Source organism: Castor canadensis, chromosome 15 (assembly GCF_047511655.1).
Source record: "Castor canadensis chromosome 15, mCasCan1.hap1v2, whole genome shotgun sequence".
NCBI lineage: Eukaryota > Metazoa > Chordata > Mammalia > Rodentia > Castoridae > Castor > Castor canadensis.
The window spans coordinates 16,582,213-16,599,661 of record NC_133400.1 but is presented as its reverse complement, the minus strand read 5'-3'; the positions used below and the strand labels follow the sequence as shown (position 1 = coordinate 16,599,661).

The 17,449-nt window shown below is 38.7% G+C and overlaps 1 protein-coding gene and 2 non-coding genes across 5 annotated transcripts in view; 2 read left to right on the top strand and 1 right to left on the bottom strand.

Annotated features, from left to right (window-relative positions):
* The window catches only part of Wwp2 (WW domain containing E3 ubiquitin protein ligase 2), a 135,522-nt gene that overhangs the window by 27,008 nt on the left and 91,065 nt on the right, over positions 1–17,449 (top strand). The gene's annotated exons all lie outside the window — the stretch shown is intronic.
* Positions 11,855–11,992, top strand: LOC141417713 (small nucleolar RNA SNORA43). The gene has a single exon (XR_012442357.1). It is a non-coding gene; the product is annotated as a small nucleolar RNA SNORA43 (small nucleolar RNA).
* On the bottom strand, positions 13,144–13,275 carry LOC141417726 (small nucleolar RNA SNORA51). The gene has a single exon (XR_012442365.1). It is a non-coding gene; the product is annotated as a small nucleolar RNA SNORA51 (small nucleolar RNA).

Genomic DNA, 17,449 nt, shown 5'->3' with positions numbered 1-17,449 from the left:
AACTTCTTGGACTTTTTGGTCAATTATACCATATTTCCTAATACCAATTTCTTTTTTTTTTTTTTCCAGTGTTGGGGTTTGAACTCAGGGCCTACGCCTTAATCCACTCTACTAGCCCTTTTTTTGTGATGGGTGTTTTCGAGATAGGATCTTGTGAACTATTTGCTGAGACTGGCTTTGAACCGTGATCCTTCTGATATCTGCCTCCTGAGTAGCCAGGATTATAGATGTGAACCACTAGCTCCTGGCTTCAGTTTCTTTTTTAAAACCTTAACTTTTTTCTACTATATTCATTGGATCTTTGTTTATATTTATTTTCTTTCACCTACTTATTTGTTCATTCAATCAGTCACAGTTTTCAAGTTGAAAGCTTAGTACATTTATTTTGTCCTTTCTTGTTTAGTAATGCAAATATTCTTGCTTTGAACTTGTTTTTGATTTTTTTTTTCTCTTCTGGCTATTGAAATTTTTTCTTTCGAAGTAAAGTGCACATATTTTAAATGTTACAGCTCAGTGAATATGTACATATAGTCACATGTTCACATGTGTGTAATCACCACTTGGATCAAGATGTAGAATTTTTCTAGCATCCCCAGATGTCCCTTGCAGTCAGTGTAAGGTACCACTCTTCTGACTTTTATCACAATTAATGAGCTTTACTTGTTCTCAAATTTAGTATCAGTCAAATCATGCAGTATGTTTTCTTTTGATTGTCTCATCATTTTTTATCTTTGAGATTCACCCATGTTTTTTGCATGTACTAATAGTGTGGATTGTGAAATTTGGTTGTAGTATTCTAATAGATGAGTATGTCACTATTTATCCATTCTCCTGTTGGTGGACATTTGGTTTGTTTCCAGCTTTTGGTCATTGTGAACAAAGCTGCCGTGAACATTCTTATACATATATTTTGGGAGATTTATGCATGCACTTCTATTGGGTTTATACATATCTTGGGGGTCATGATCATGGTTGTTTAACTTTAGTAGGTTCCAACAGTTTTCTAGTGTTATACCAATGTGCTGTCCCATAAATTTTGCTATGTTTTTTATTTTGTTTATAATTACTGTTGTGATTTTTTTCTTCCATCCCAGAGTTATTGAGGCAGATGCTTTCTGTATTTTCCAATGGTTATACTGTTTCTGATATTGGTTGCAGCTTTTGCTGCCATTGCTGCCATTAGTATAACACGTCATGTGTATGTCTGGGTTGGTAGGAAACCCATCAGATTAGAATCTGGTGGAAAGTGTGGCTCATAATAGGGCAATGGCTGCTTTTTCTTGGGACATACCTAGAATGGCAGTAGCATAGACTATGTACATAATATTTTGGTCATGTTTCATGGAACTTCTGTTTAAAAGAGCAAGGCTATTTCTGGATGATTGTACATATGTAATATAGAATAGTAATCCATAATATGTAGACTCTGGAGCCAGACTAACTGGTTTCCACCAGCTTTGGGACATTGGACAGTTATTTAACCTCTTTGTGCTTATTTCCTTACCTGTAAAAGACTGTTTTGAGACTAAATGAGCCAAGGACAATACCAGGCACATGGAAGATGGATATAGTAGTAGTTATAATAGCTGTCTTCTCTCTTACATTTCTTCCCAAATATTGGAAAGCTTGAGTCCCAGAGATGGGCAATAGAGACCCTGTTTCCTTATGTGGGACCTTCTTGTCTGAATGGGAGACAGTCCTGAGGTTCCAGGAAAGAATCCCAAGATAGGACAAATGCAGAAGCTTTAGGGAACATGGAGTAGGAAGGTTGTCCTTAATGTGAAACATTTCAGCACCATGTCTTGGCCCCTGCTGTCAGTCTGGGGCTGCTTGACCGGAAGCGCTTTCATAGTCCAAGTGTGAATGCAGTTTTGAAGGGTAAGTGGGCTATAATATGTTTCCCCTGACGTGGTCTTTCTGAAATATCTTTTCTTGGGAAAGTCCCTAATGGGCAGTGGTTGCCTTACCTGACATTCTTCTGTTCTACAGATATAATTGGTTCTTTCATTCATTTCCTTGTTTCCCCTGGGTGGACTTATAAGTTGGCTGGGAAACCCAGTTGGCCATTTTATGCCTTCCCTTGGCAGAGGAAGGCTGTGATGAAGGGCTTTTCTCAAGTCTTGCAGTTGTGTACAGTCAGCCTTGGCTGACTTTCCATAAGGACATTGACTTGGCTATAGCTGCAGAGAAGACTTGGCCAAAAATACTGGTTTGGCTCCTAAGAATAGCTCTAGTCATATCTGTGTCAAAGCTGGTTTTTTTAGGTTGCATGTTGATTTCTTTCTTTTTTGGTTTTCTTTTGAGATAGAGTCTCACGATGTAGCCCAGGCTGGCCTCAAGCTTATTATATAGCCCAAGCTGACTTGAACTTGCTTTTCTCTTGCCTCAGCCTCCCAAAGTGCTAGGATTACAGGTGTGTACCACCATAACTAGCTATTAGGGGAATTTTCAAACATAATCCTCATCACTTAGCTTCAATAATTATTGAGGGGGGGAGGCAGGAAGATCTAGAGTTCAAGGCCAGCATCTCTGTGACTTTTTATAGAGAGTTTATCTCAAAAACAACACACAAAACAAAAGTGCTGGGGCATTACTGAAGTGGTAAGGTCTGGGTTCAGTACATAGTGCTGTAAAAAAAAAAAAAAAGACAAAAGGAAAAAAATCAAATTCAAACAAAAGTTGTAAATCTAGAATAAAGAGCTCCTTTATATCCTTCAACTGAGTTAGTATTTTGATGCATTTACTTTTACATTGTTTCCATCTATATATACATATATAATTATTTTCTGAATCATTTTAGGGTAACTTACATACCTTATGTTTTTTTCCCCCTAAATACTTAAGTGTCTATTTCCAAAGGAGCTGGATATTCCTTCTCTTACATAGATATAGTACAATTTCAAATGAAGACATCCTACAGTTTTACAATGTTGTCTTCTAATTCAGACTTTTCAGTGTCACAATAACGGGCTTCAGGTAAATTTCCCTCCCTGGTCCAGGATCTCACATGAGACTTTGCATTGTGTTTAGTTGTCAGGTCTCAAATCTGGGGTTCTCAGGCTTATTTTGTCTTTCATAATTTTGTTGTTGAAGAGCACAGGTCATTTTGTTAGAATCCCTTAAATTTGGCTTTATCTGCTGTTTGTTTCCTCATGATTAGAGTCAGGGTGTGCTTTCTTGGAACACCCCAGAACATATGTTGTGTCCTCAGTTCATCATCTCAGGAAGCATTATGACTCAGATGACATTAACATTGATCATTTCATTAAGGTGCTGCTCTCCAGGGTTTCTCTAGTGCACAATCGCTGTTTTCTTTCTGCAGTTATAAAATAATTTATGAGGAGAGACCTTGAATCTTATGTTCTTCATCACACCTTCAGCTACTAGGTTTTGCATCCAATAATGATTTTATTCATTATTTTGGCAATTTTTTTTGTCTCATTTCATCCTTCCTTCTACACTTACTAGTTCCAATAGTACTTCAGTGAAGAGCTTTTTCTTTTCCTATGAGCATGACTATAGCTATTTGTTTTCAGCTTCAACTCATGGGTTCTTATTTTATACAAGTGGTTGTAATTTATTACTACCATTCTTTTGATGCTAATTATCATTGTTGGTGCATGGCCTTTTTAAGGGATGAAAAAGTGCATCTTCATATTTTTTAAGGATAGGCACCTGTTCAAGATTACTCCTGCATCCTTTTGACATGTTCCCACCATATATTTTTGTCCAAATATAATCCAGTATCAATATAATTTATTGTATGATAAAGGTGACATTTAAAATCAATTTAAAAAGATGAATGAATGGCATTGGGACAGTCAGTGGTTTTTATAGTAGGGTCCTGGGACTAGCAGCATGGGCATCTCTTGGACAAAATGTAAATTTTCAGGTCTGTTCTAGATCATAGAATCAGAAATTCTGAGGATGAGAACCAGCAATTTGTGTTTTTACAAACCCTCCAGGAGATGCAGAATTAAGCCTAAGACTGAGAACCATTAAGCTAACTACTTGGAAAAAAGCCAGTTATCTTCCTTACAACAATGCATGGGATAGTTATCATTACTTAGTTTTTTAAACATTTAACCCTGGAATCCATCTAAAGTTTATTTTGGCATAGGGATCCAGTTGTCTTTTTCCCTTCTGGTTTTATACATCCTCACTGGTTTCACTGGAGCATGAGGTTGTATGTATTTCTTCTGTTCTTCTTTAGAATTTTCTTGATATATCAGCCTTCCTTTTTTTTTTGGACAGATTTATGTATATGCATGTGTACTCATGCACACTCACATTCACAAATCGTATGTACACATGGATATGCAAATATCTCTTTCTATATCTATATATTAAATACCATGAGTTCACACTGAACTCTTCAATCCCAAGAAACCCTCCGAGTTCTTCCTCACCTTGTTCCACTCCATACGAGAACCCTGGCTCTCAGCATCATTTATATATTTGCTCATTCCTTCAAGTCTATAATGCACAGAAGGCAGTTTGAGAATTACTGTACCCATACCCTGGTGAAAAATGAAATAGGCTTCAAAAACCTCACTGCTGTGCCCTCTGTTTTCTATGTGAGGCTCTTTTCTTTCCCCCATGTATGTCTCTCAGATTGAAAAAAAAGAAGAAAACAGCTCCTTATTTATTTAAAAATCTTATAAGCAGAGGCTTGTTACAGTGTTTTACCTTCTGAGAACAGACTGGTTAGTCAGGAGCCAGGGTTTCCTCCCTGGTTTCTCTGTGAGGTTGGAGTGTTCTGGTGTGTGGGCCTCAGGGCTCAGGAGCCGTTCTTGACTCACAGTGCCTGCATTTATTTTAAAGTAAACACAGAGCCATATTTCTACTTTTTCAGCTGAAAGATAAATAAAACTCTCAAATCTTAGAACTTGATTCAGAGGGAGAAGAGAGAAAAAAATGTTAAAAGTTGCCATTAAGTTAAAAACAATTTTAAATTTAAATTTGAAGTTTCTTTAGCTGAGGAGGAGATGGGCAAGGTACAAAAAGGAAAGGCAGGCTGGCATGGTGTTACATACCTGTAATCCCAACACTTGAGAGGCTGAGAAAGGAGGATCACAAGTTTGAGGCTGTAATAAGATCTTGTCGAAAAACAAAGGGGAGTGGGGATGAGAAATGCAGTATGTGATAGTCCTGTAAGTTGGTAGGGAGTTACCATTTAGGACATAGCTATAAACCACAGTGCTTTAAATAGGCCTCATAGTAGAAATGGCTAACCCAGTCCTGCAGAACCAGTTAGTTATTTTTGTGAATTTGGTAAACCACTGAGACCTAGTTATTTCAGACTTGTGGAATGCTCACAGTAATTGTAGATTCTAAGAGTTTTTCTCTTGCTCTCAAAATTGAAAATTATTATTTTTTGATCATAAAAGCAATATAAAATTTTATGTCGTGTATTTTACTACAATTAATAAGCAGAAGGAAAAATAAAATAAAAAGAAATACATGCTTCTAAAATTAAAAATATTCATATTTTTCTTCTTTTTTAATTTATTGTTATAAAAGACAAATATTCTGAGTGCTTAGGGTGTATCAGATATATCAGATATTGTTCTGAATTCCCTCTCTACCTCTGTCTATGTCTGTATTAAATACATATATAAACATACACACACACACATTCCTCAACTTATGGGGTTATATCTGGAAGAACCCATTGTAAGTTGAAAATACTCTAAGCCAAAAGTAACGTACCTAAATGACTCAGCATTGTAACTTAGCCACATAGCACACTATGGAGTATCAGTCCTTTCTCCTTGTGATTGCTTGGGAGCAATGGCTTGCTTTCTCCGCCCAGGATCTCCAAAGATGATTGGACTGTTCTGTGTAACATTAACCTGGGAAAAGATTCAAGTTCAAAACATTTTTTTTTTGGCTGGGGTTTGAATTCAGGGCCTCACGCTTGCTAGATAGGCAGGCATTCTTACCACTTGAGCCAGCCCTGTTTTTGTGTGTGTGTGTGTATTTATGTGTGTTGGGTATTTTTGAGATAGGGTCTCTCAAACTGTTTGCCTGGGTTGACTTGGAACTGCGACCCTCCTGATTTCTGCCTTCCTAATAACTAGAATTATATGTGTGAGCCCCTACTACCTGGCTACCTGGCTCAGGTTCAAAATTTGAAGTATGTTTTATACTGAATGGATATTGCTTTAGTACTGTTGTAAAGTTGAGACACCCTAAGTTGGGCCATGGTAAATTGAGGACAAAGTGAAAGGAAGACTGGCATAATGGTACATACTTGTGATTCTAGTACTTAAGAGACTGAGGAAGGATCATCACAAGTAGAGGCCAGCCTGAGCTACGTAGTGAGCACTGCATGTGTACTCACTCAACCTCCTCTGTACTTCTGAGGTAGAGTATATTGCCATTCTGTGGATGAGGAAAGGAAGGCTAGGAGATGTTAAGAAACTTGCCCAAGGTTGTGCTCATCCCCAGGGCTTGCCCATAACCTGTTCTTACTGCCTTCCAATGAAGGAGAAAGTTAAAATCGCTTGACTTTTATTACTCAGAGATATACCTGTTAGCTTAATATCTTTTTTATAGACTTAAGGATTTCTTTGCATACAATCATGTTTGTATATACATGTGTCTGCATTTTTTTCTCCAAAATGGGAACTCATACATATTTCTTTGTAACTTGCTTTTTTTTTCTACCTATTTTTTTTCCATTTCAGTGAAACTTGATCAGTTTTAATGGCTGCAATAATAGTTTTTATTTTTTATTTTTGTTTTGTATGGATATACCTATAGTATAGCCATGCCCATTTCTATATTACTATTCTAATTAAACCTTTTTTTTTTTTTCTGGTATCAGGGTTTGAACTCAGGGCCTCACACACTTACTAGGCAGGCATTCTACCTTGAGCCATGTCCCCAGTCCTAATCAACACTTTTTTTAAAAAAAATTCTTTTAAAGATATCTTTGTGTTCCTGTTCATTTTTCTTCTTCATCTTCTCTCCTTTTTTTCAAACACCAGCACAGGGTTTGTTGTGGAGAAGTGGTCCTGAGGAGGGTGTCCTCAGCAAGAGAGCTGGAGCCTGCTCATTTTTATTGTTAGGATAAATTCCTAGGCATGTGATTTCTGGGTCAAAGGGCAGGCACAGTTCAAGTTTTTGGTGCTTGCTGCCTGGGTCCATTGCAAAGTTTAGACCAATTTACACATTCACTGTGAGTGTGTACAAGTTCCTATTTTCTTGTGACTTCATTGTCCCTGAGTATTGTTAACCTTTTTAACCTCTGCTACTTTGTTAGGTGAAAGCAATTTCTTATTGTTGAGCTGCCTGCTTTCTTACAATTTTCATCTCAAGCAAGGGCAATCTGTATTGCTCAGGTTAAAATCCTTGGCCCCCATGATATTACTTTCTGTCACAATCCATCAGCAGCTCCGGTCTGCGTTACCTTGAAGATATACTCTAGGATTTGATCACTTCTCATAGTGCTGCTGATGCTGTCACCCATGTCTGAATGACCATCACTTCTCCACGGCTGCAGAGACCTCTTAACAGTTCTCTCTGCCGCTGCCTTTGTCTCCCTACAGAACAGTTTTGAACACTGCATCCTGAATAATTCAAATCATAACACTCCTCCAGTGGTTTCTCGTCTCACTTTGAGTCACAACTAAAGTCCTTCCCTTATTGCCTTACAGGCCTTCCCTGATCTCCCTGTTACTTAGTTTCTGTTACCTTGATTTCTGTCCTCAATTCTCTTCAACTTATTGGTTCAGTGCAGCCCTCTTGCCTCAGGGCCTCTCATTGGCCTTAACCTTTTTCTTGAATGCTTTTGCTCATGTGTCTTCATAGCTGTTCCTTCACCCCCCCTATAATGTACTCAGATGACACGTCATTGAGGCCTTCCTTGATCACACTGTCTTTTATTTAATTTTTATTTTGCAGTACTGGGGATTGCACCCAGGGCCTCACACAGGCTAAGCACATGCTCCACCACTAAGCTACATGCCCAATCATACTGCTTTTTAAAAAGGTATACAACTCAATGAAATTTACCAGGTGTACACCTATCACTCCGACAAGATCCCTTGTGCCCATTTCCAGTTAATTCTTATTTCCTCCTCTAGTCCCTGGCAACCACTAATTTCCTTTCTGTCTCAATAGATCTGCCTTTTCTGGACATTTTATACAAATGAAATCATATATATGGTATGATATATTAAGACCTTGATCACTCTGTCTTAACTGTGGTTACCCCTCCTCACCATTCCCTGTTTCCTTCCCCTGCATTATTTTATTTATCCCATATAGTATTTGTTTATTTTTCTCATTGTCTTCTATACCTAGAATGAAAGCTCCTTGGGGGCATGCGTTTTGTGAGTCACATTGAAAAACTGACTTTTTCCATGATTAAATGAGGATGACTGTCTTTTTTTTTGACCGATGTCTTTGTGGCCAGTGTTTGCTCACCTCTGAAGCAGAGAAAGAGAGCAGTGTAGTGTGGTGCTCACTCCAGGAGTGTAGGCTGACTCTGGTACTGGCCCCTCGAATGCAAGCCTTTGTTTCATTTTGCCCCTATCTTGTTATGGTGACATCATCAACTACTGTACTCTTGATTGGCACCAGATGCCAGGCTCTGGGATTTCATCCCCTCCTTAATCATCTCTGGAAAGCTTTCTGTGTGTTGCTTTCCATCATCCTGCACTTTAAGGCAGATATGCCTAAGCCAGAACCTCAAGGAATTCCCAAAGAAGCCAAAAGGAGCCCCTCCTGTAGCCCTACACCCCCAACCTCTCAAGAGTTACAGGCGGGGACCATTTTGTGGCTTTGGTGTCAACCAAGAGCTGTTTGAAAGAAAGGTCCTTTTAGTAGAAGTTTTGAAGAGTAAACATATAGTCCCTGCAACAAATGTTCAAACAAACCTGCTCTGTGTTACCAGCTGAGAGGCTGCCTTGTAGAGCCTCATTTGAGGAAAGAAGAAAAGCTTTCTGCCAGGAGTCCTTGCCCTGGACTGACTGACTGCCTCAGTGCAGCTGGGTGGGCTGCTGCCTCTGGAGTGCTATGTGAGGCTGTAGGCTCTGGAAGTTGATTGCCTTGGGGGATCATGGTGTTTGACAAAGGATGATTTCACCCCTCAAGGCCAAGGCAGTTGCTCTTTTTCTTTTTCTGTAGGTATATTGTGACTTTTTGTGTTACAATGCATAGCAGGTGATCAAGACATTTCTCCCCTGTTTTGGCAGTAGTAAGATTTGAAGTCAGGGCCTTGCGCTTGCTAGGCAGGTATTCTACCACTTGAGCCACACCTCCTGCCCTCATTTTCCCCTTTTCTTTTTTTTTTTAGACTTAAGTTTTCTATGTTGGATCAGGGTTTTGTGTGGGGGAAATTTATTTTGTCTCTGCAGGGCATTTTCTTAGGATTGTGAAACTTGCCTGGAGAGGGAAAGGCGTGAAGTTTATTTTATTTTATTTTTTTTGGTGGGGTTGGAGTGTGAACTAAGCTGTTCATGCTTGCAAAGGAGGCTCTCTACTGCTTGAGCCACACCTCCAGTCTACTTTACTCTGGTTGTTTTCAGAGATGGGGTCTTGAGAGCTGTTTGCCCAGGCTGGCCTCTAACCTTTATCTTCCTGATTTCAGTCTTCCAAGTAGCTAGGATTATAGGCATGAGCCACCAGCACTGGCTGTTAAGTTTACTTACTAGCATTCACACCATAATTATCTTAGAGTGTCAAGTGGGACATTAGAGTTGAAGCCCTGAACAAGGCAGAATATATCCCAGCTCTCCTGAAATTAAGGATCTAGAGAAGAAACAGGCATTGAACTGATTAAAGGTGCAAGTCATTCCAACTGTGCATATATGATGGAGGAAAGTATAGAGTGCTCTGGGACTTGCCCTATCCTTGGAGAGGGATGTGTGTATATCAGTGAAGGTTTTCTGGAAGAAGTGACATTTAGCTACTGGAAGGGTGAGAAGGAATTGCCCAGGGGAAGAGGAGAACAGCATTCCAGGTTTAAGGAACAGCTTGTGGTAGGAATAAGCTGAGCATAGTCATGTTACACAGAAAGCCTTGGGACCATACTCAAGTTATAGAGTGGAGAACAGGTCAATACTGTAACCAGTCTGGGAGTGGTGGCTCATGCCTTTCATCCTAGTTTCTTGGGAGGCTGAGATTGGTAGGATCTTTTTTTTTTTTTTTGCTATCCCGGGCAAAAAAAATTCAAAGAGACCCCATCTTATCCAATCAGTGGTATGTGCCTGTCATTCCAGCTATAATGGGAAGCATAAAACAGGAGGATCACAGTCCAGGCCAGCCCAGGCAAAAAGGAACACTCTATATAAAAAATATCTAAAGCAAAAAGGGCTTGAGGTGTGGCTTAAGTGGAGAGAACCTGCCTAGTAAGCAGGAAACCCTGAGTTCAAACCCCAGAACTGTCAAAAAGAAAAGGTCTTTAATCCCATTTTCTGCCTGAGGAGGAAGAAATGTTATTTCCCCTTTTCCCTACTTTATCCTGTTATATATATATCCTAATACATAGATCCTAAAATAAATCCTTGCTAAAACTTCCAAAAAAAAAAGACTCACCAAAGATGGAGGGAAGAAGCAGGCACCAGGTCAGAGCTGTCCAATACAAACAATGTGAGGTTTATTTGTAATTTAAAATTTATTAGCACCACATTAAAAAGAAGGAAGAACAAAAACACAGGTGACTATTTTAATAATATATCTTACTTAGTTTCACATATACAAAGTGTTATTTTACCATATACTCAATATGCAGAGTTTTTTTAGTATCAAGTCTTTGAAATCTGATATGTTTTCTGTATCCATAGCACATCTCAATCCAGAGCAACCGTATTTCACGTGTTTGGTGACCACATGTGGCTGGTGGCCTCCACGTTGGACTTTGTAGGTCTAGGGGTTGAATCACTGAAGGAAGATTGGAAAACTTCTCTTCTAATCAGTTATTGTTAGTGTGGAACCATATTATTTGTGCAGTTCTAAAAACATCTTCGGTTCCTCTTGAGCCTGTCCCACAGAGGCATTGGAACAATTTCCTAGAAGACCTGGACTGTTCTTAATAGCTACCTAAATTCAGCTCCTAAACTGAGAAGAGTTATGGTGTGAAATGGTGGCTTTCAATTGGTAATAGGAAAATGAGACTATTGTCTGAATATGGGATATTTCCTTCCTGATATACCTGTTTTTACATGGTTTAAATAATATCTTATTTATTATATAACGTTTTTCCCTTTTTTTTTTGTGGGACTGGGATTTGAACTCAGGACTTCATTCTTGCAAAGCAGACACTGTACTGCTTGAGCCACACATCTAGTCCATTTTGCTCTGGTTATTTTGGAGATGGGAGATCTCATGGACTATTTGCCCAGGCTGGCCTCAAACTGCAATACTCTTGATCTCTGCCTCCCAAGTTGCCAGGAACGTTATTTCTCTTAACTTAATTTTGTGGTTTCAGTACTTTTCTATGTTGTTTATACTATGTAATCATTAATCTAAATCCTAATTGGGGCATAATATTTCATGCCTTTGAAATTGTTGTTTATAAGTTCAGTTTTTGGTTCTGACCTGGTTCTGGTTTAAGATGGTAGATTAGAAGCTTCTTCTGTACACTCTGTGAATGAGAAGTCAGGTAACAAAGGACAGACTTCATTCCACAGAGAGAAAGAGCAAGAGCATAGGAATTATGAAAGAAGTCACATGACAGCTAAAGAGAAAGGCTAAACAGACAAAAGTGGCAAACAGTCCACAGCTTGAAACGCATCTTCCTGGGAGGGAGGAGAAGCTAAAGCTGCAACCACAAATGGTGCTGGGGATTGAGCCCTCAAGAGAAAGCTGTTCGTTAAGAAGACCCCCAAGCTGCCCTTCCGATGCTGTTCTGGACCTACTGGCACCACAGGCTCGGCCACTCTGCTGCGCCTGTGACATCAGGACAAAGAGCAAGTGGCTATTTCTGTGCTCAGTGTTCAGAAGCCAGTGAGCACTAAGAAGAGTTTACAGCCTGACATTTTGTAGGGAGAGAAAAAAGAAGACCCCCTCCCCCCCCCCAAAAAAAAAAGAAAACAAAAAAAACCAAAAACAAAAAACAAAACCCAGAAAAGATAACCATCCAATCTGATACTTAAATTGCAACTTGGAACCACAAAAAATAGGAAAAACGTAAGGCAACATGAGTCCTCCAAAAGTTCATCACTCTTTAATAACTGAATCCAAAGATGTTGAAATGTCAAACAAAGAATTCACAAGTCTAGTTTTAAAAATAATCAGTCACCTCAAAATGAAGAAGCAAATTTAAGACCTGGATTGGGCTGGGAGCATGGCTCAAGTGGTAAAGTGTCTGCCTAGCAAACAAAAGACCTGGATGAGAGAGTAAAAAACTTGGATGAGAACTTCAACAAATTGGACAAGAAATTCAGCAAAGCAATAGAGATTCTGCAAAAAAAAAAGAAATCTTGGAAATGAAAAGCTTAATAAATCAATTAAACCCCAACTCAATGAAAAGCATCCCAATAGACTAGACCAGATGGAAGAAAGAACATTAGGGATTGAAGACAAGGTTGAGGAATTATTATATTCAGATAGAAATAAAAAATAAACCCCCCAAAACAAAAAAATCAATCATAACCACAACATCCAAGACCACTCTGACATGAGTAAGAAACCAAAGCTTTTAATCTGTGTTGTAAAAGAGTGAACCAAAATACAGACTAAAGGCATAGAAACCTATTCAATGACATAGCATACATTTTCCCTAATCTAGGGAAAAGTGCTTTCAGGTACAGCAGGCATGTAACATGGATATTCCTCAAACTATTCCACAAAACAGAAAGGGAGGGTTATGCTTCCAGACTCAATCTATGAAGTTAGTATTACCATGAATGGGGAAAAACTGAAAGCATACACAAATCAATAATATAATACAGTACATAAGTAGAAACAAGGATAAAAGTCACATGATCATTGCAATAGCTGCATAGAAAGCCTTTGGCAAAATTCATCATCCTTCATAATAAAAAACTCTAAAGAAACTAGGAATAGAAAGACTATACCTCAGTATAATAAAGGCTATGTACAACATTATACTGAATGGGGTAAAACAAAGCATTTCCTCTAAAATCAGGAATGAGACAAGGATGTCCACTCTTTACACTCCTACCACTCCCATGTCTCCCCATTCACAATGTAGGACAGGCACAGGGCCTGGGCTGAGGTGTATATGGGGTAAGTTTACTTTGCCTCCTCTTTCTATACAGTCTGTGTAAGAACACAGCCTGTAGTAATTACTGGGAGGCCCACCCTCTCCTCTCCTCTTATTCAACATAGTGCTTGAATTCTTAGCCAGAACAATAAAGCAAGAGAAAGATAGAAAAGGTATACAAATAGGAAAGGAAGAATTCAGAGTTATCCCTATTTGCTGACAATATGATCCACAAAAAAATCTCTTTAAATCTGCTAAACACTTTTCAGCAAAGTAGCAGGACATAAAAATATACAAAAATGAGTAGTTTTTCTATACACTAACAATAAACATGTTGAGAAATAAATCAAGAAAACTATTCTATTCACAATAGCTTCAAAACAAAACAAAACCCTAGGAAAGAACCAAGTTGGTGGAAGACCTCTACAATGAAAACTATAAAACACTGAAGAAATTGTAGAAGAAACTGGAATATGGAAAGATCTCCCAATGTTTATGGATTGGTAGAATTAATATTATAAAAATGGTTATATTACCAAAAGTGGCCTACAGATTCAATGTAGTTCTCACCCAAATTCCAGTGACATTCTTTACAGAGAAAAATCAATCCTAGAATTCATATGGAAACACAAAAGATCTTGAGCAGCCAAAGCAATCCTGAGCAAAAAGTAATGCTGGAGATATCATAATACCTGATTTCAAATTATACTACAGAGCCATAGTAACAAAAAACAGCATGATACTGGCATGAAAACAGACACATAGACCAATGGAATAAAATAGCGGACCCAGAAATAAGCCCACAAAGATTTAGTTACCTGATTCTTTTTTTGTTTTTGTTTTTGGCAGTACTAGGGCTCAAACTCATGACCTCATGCTTTGCTAGGCATGTGCTTTAGGCAAGCACTCTACCACTTGAGCCACTCCACCAGCCTAGTTACCTGATTCTTAACAAAGGTGCCCCAAACACATGTTGGGGAAAAGATAGTCTCTTCAACAAATGGTGCTGGGAAAACTGGATATCTACATTTTGAAGACTGGAACTAGACCCTGTCTCTCATCCTGAACAAAAATCAACTGAAAATGGATCAAAGATCTGAATGAGTATTAAAGTAAAACATAGGGAAAACACTTTAAGATACAGGCATAGGCAATGATTTTCTGAATAGGACTCCAATTGCTCAGAGAATAAGAGCAAGAATTGACAAATGGGATTGCACTAAATTAAAAAGCTCCTGCACAGTAAAAATAATTATTCAAGTGGAGAGACAGCTCACAGAATGGGAGAAAGTCTTTACCAGCTATTCTGATAGGGGATTAATGTCCAGAATATGTAAAGAACTAAAAAAATTAAGCACCAAAGAACAAATAATCCAGTTAATAAATGGGCAAATGAATTAAATAGACAGTTCTTGCTCCAATTTTTTTTTTTGGCAGTCCTGGGGTTTGAACTTAGGGCCTCCTGTTTGCTAGACAGGTGCTCTACCACTTGAGCCACTTGCCCAGCAAATAGACAGTTCTTAAAAGAACTTAAAAGAAGTACAGATGGCCAGTCAATTTGTGAAAAAAAGTTCAACATCTTTCTCCATTACGGAAATGCAAATCAAAGCTACATTGAGATTCCATCTCACCCCAGTCAGAATGGCTATAATCTAGAAAACAAGCAACAAATGGAACATGGGAACCCTCCTACACTGTTGTAATGTAAATTAGTCCAGCCACTATGAAAATCAGTATGAATGTTCCCCCCAAAACTGAAAATAGAACTATATGACTAAAGCTATGCCATTCTGAGAAAAATCTAAGTCAGCATATAATAAAGATATCTATATATCCATGTTTATTGTAGCACTGTTCACAATAGCCAAGTTGTGGAATCAGCCTAGGTATCCATCACAGGATGAGTGGATGAAGAAAATGTGGTACATATACAAAATGGAGTATTATTCATCCATAAAGAAGAACAAAGTTATTTGCAGAAAAATGGATGGGATCAGAGATCATCATTTTAAGCAAAATAAGTCAGACTGACTCAGAAAGACAAATATAGCATATTTTCTCTCACATGGGGAATTTAGATTTTTAAAGTCATGAAAGTAGAAGGAGGACTATTTGGAAAGAGGAAGGGGAGGAGAGAGTAATAAAGGGTGAGAAAGATCAAAGTACATTATATACACGTGTGACAATGTCATAATGAAATCATCATTCTGGACAATTAACATATGCTAGTAAAAATGGGAAAAAACAGTTTTTAAAAATGGAAATGTTTTAAAAGCAGAATATTAACCATAAAAATAATTTCCTAGGAAGGCTTCTACATTTTGTTCTGCAAAGAAGTTTTAAGAGATTTGTCCATTGCAAGCCTGTGGTATTTATAAACATGATTGTGGTCTGCAGGTTAGGTGGTGTGGCAGCTGAGGTGCCCCGAGGGCACAAAGAATGGATGATCTGTGAAAGCTGGATGGTCAGGGAGTGCAGATTTGTGAGGAGGATTTTCCCTCCCTCTGGGGCAGAGGAGCACTAATGAGACTGTTTATTCTAAAGACTTCACTTTTCCAGATATGTATTTGTTTCCCCTAAATAGCTTTTTAAAAATTTAAAATATTGCTACAGCTTGACAAACAGATTTTCCAAGATGGATGAAGCCTTTATAACCTGTTTTAAGGGGACCCCCAGCTGTTTTTGGAGACTCTTTGGTACCTTATTAGATGGATGACTGATGAATGACCAATTCTGAAGGTTTTCTTTTTGTAAAAAAGGGAAAACATGTATAGCTGCATGGGTTTTTGCTATAAACTCTGGGATCCTAAATCAATAAAAACAAGAAAGATTAGGATTGACAAATCTGTGATGAATTTCAATGAGGATGCGGGGGTCTAATCTATTCCATCTTTTCCTGGTGTAGGAGACCATTGTCCCTCTTCCTCCTTATGAAGGGCAGGCACCCGATTCATTTTCTGGAACTTATACTTCCTGCCCAATATTTGGGGAGGCCAATTTCCCCACTATCTCTCCTGCTGTTCTTTGTCTCCTTTGCAAGGTCATTTCACTATTAAATGTGAGAGTTTCCTCCTGTTCCATCCTCTTTCATGATCTCATTCCTGCCTTTCCCTCTTTCTGTATGACACACTGTGCAGATGACCCACAGATTTGAATCTCAAGCCTCAACCCTGTGCTGTACCCCCCACATACTTGGCGACTCTTACAGTATCACCTGTGAATAAGTCAGAGCACCTTAACATGTCCAAGTCATTGTCCAAATCTGAACTTACCGCTTCCTCTTAGACCCTCCATTTGTGCAGTTAAGTTATAGGCCCAGGTGAGGTCTTTGATAACTCTACCGTCTTGCCCTCCCGTTTTTGATCTACTTCCACGTTCTCTTGGTCTTTACCTTTATAAACCTGCTTACCTTTCATCTCCACATCTATTTCCCCGTCTTTTCCTTGTACCTAGCATTTTTCATCTGTGACCTTCTCTCTGCCCTGCCTGTACCTTCCCTTGCTTTCCTCCAGCTTGTTTTCCACACCACAGATGATTTTTCAAAACATGAAGCCAGTCTTGTCATACTGGTAATTATTATGCTGTTGCTTTAAGATACAGAAAAACTTTTTTAATATGGTAGGCCCACAAGGCACTGCCATGTCTGGCCACCATCTAGTTTCCTGCCTTATTTGGATCACATGACATTCCAGTCTCACTCACCTTTGTTTAATTTCCTGATTGCATACAGCCCATTGTGACCCAAGGCCTTTGCCTTCCTCTGCCTGGAATGATCTTCGTCCCTGCCCCATCCCACCTACTCCACAACCTGCTAGTTTCCTTGGGAAACTTTTCCTGATGCTCTGACCCAGTCAAGTATCCAACTGCTCATGGTGCCTAGAATGTCATGCATGAAACTTTTTCTCAAAGTTGCAACTTTACTTTTTTTGTTTTTTTTTTTTTAGTTTTTATTTAGTTTCTTCTACTCCCACTGAACCATGAGAGACCTAAAAGCAGGGACTGCGTCTGTCTTCATTCTCCATCATAACAAAGCTTCTAGACGTATTTGGCAGATAGTGGGTGCCCAGTAAATGTTGCTTGAATAAATGAAAAAAAAAGTTTATAAACTGATTTTGTAAAAATGATCCATTTTATGTAAAAGAGTTCCTGAAACCCCCAGTAGACTAAAACTGCAAGTTAGACATGATGAAGCATAGACTCCAGCAACAGTACAAAGGAGCATCAAGGCCAAGTTAGACCCTTCTCTACCCTGTGTTCTAGGAAGACCCT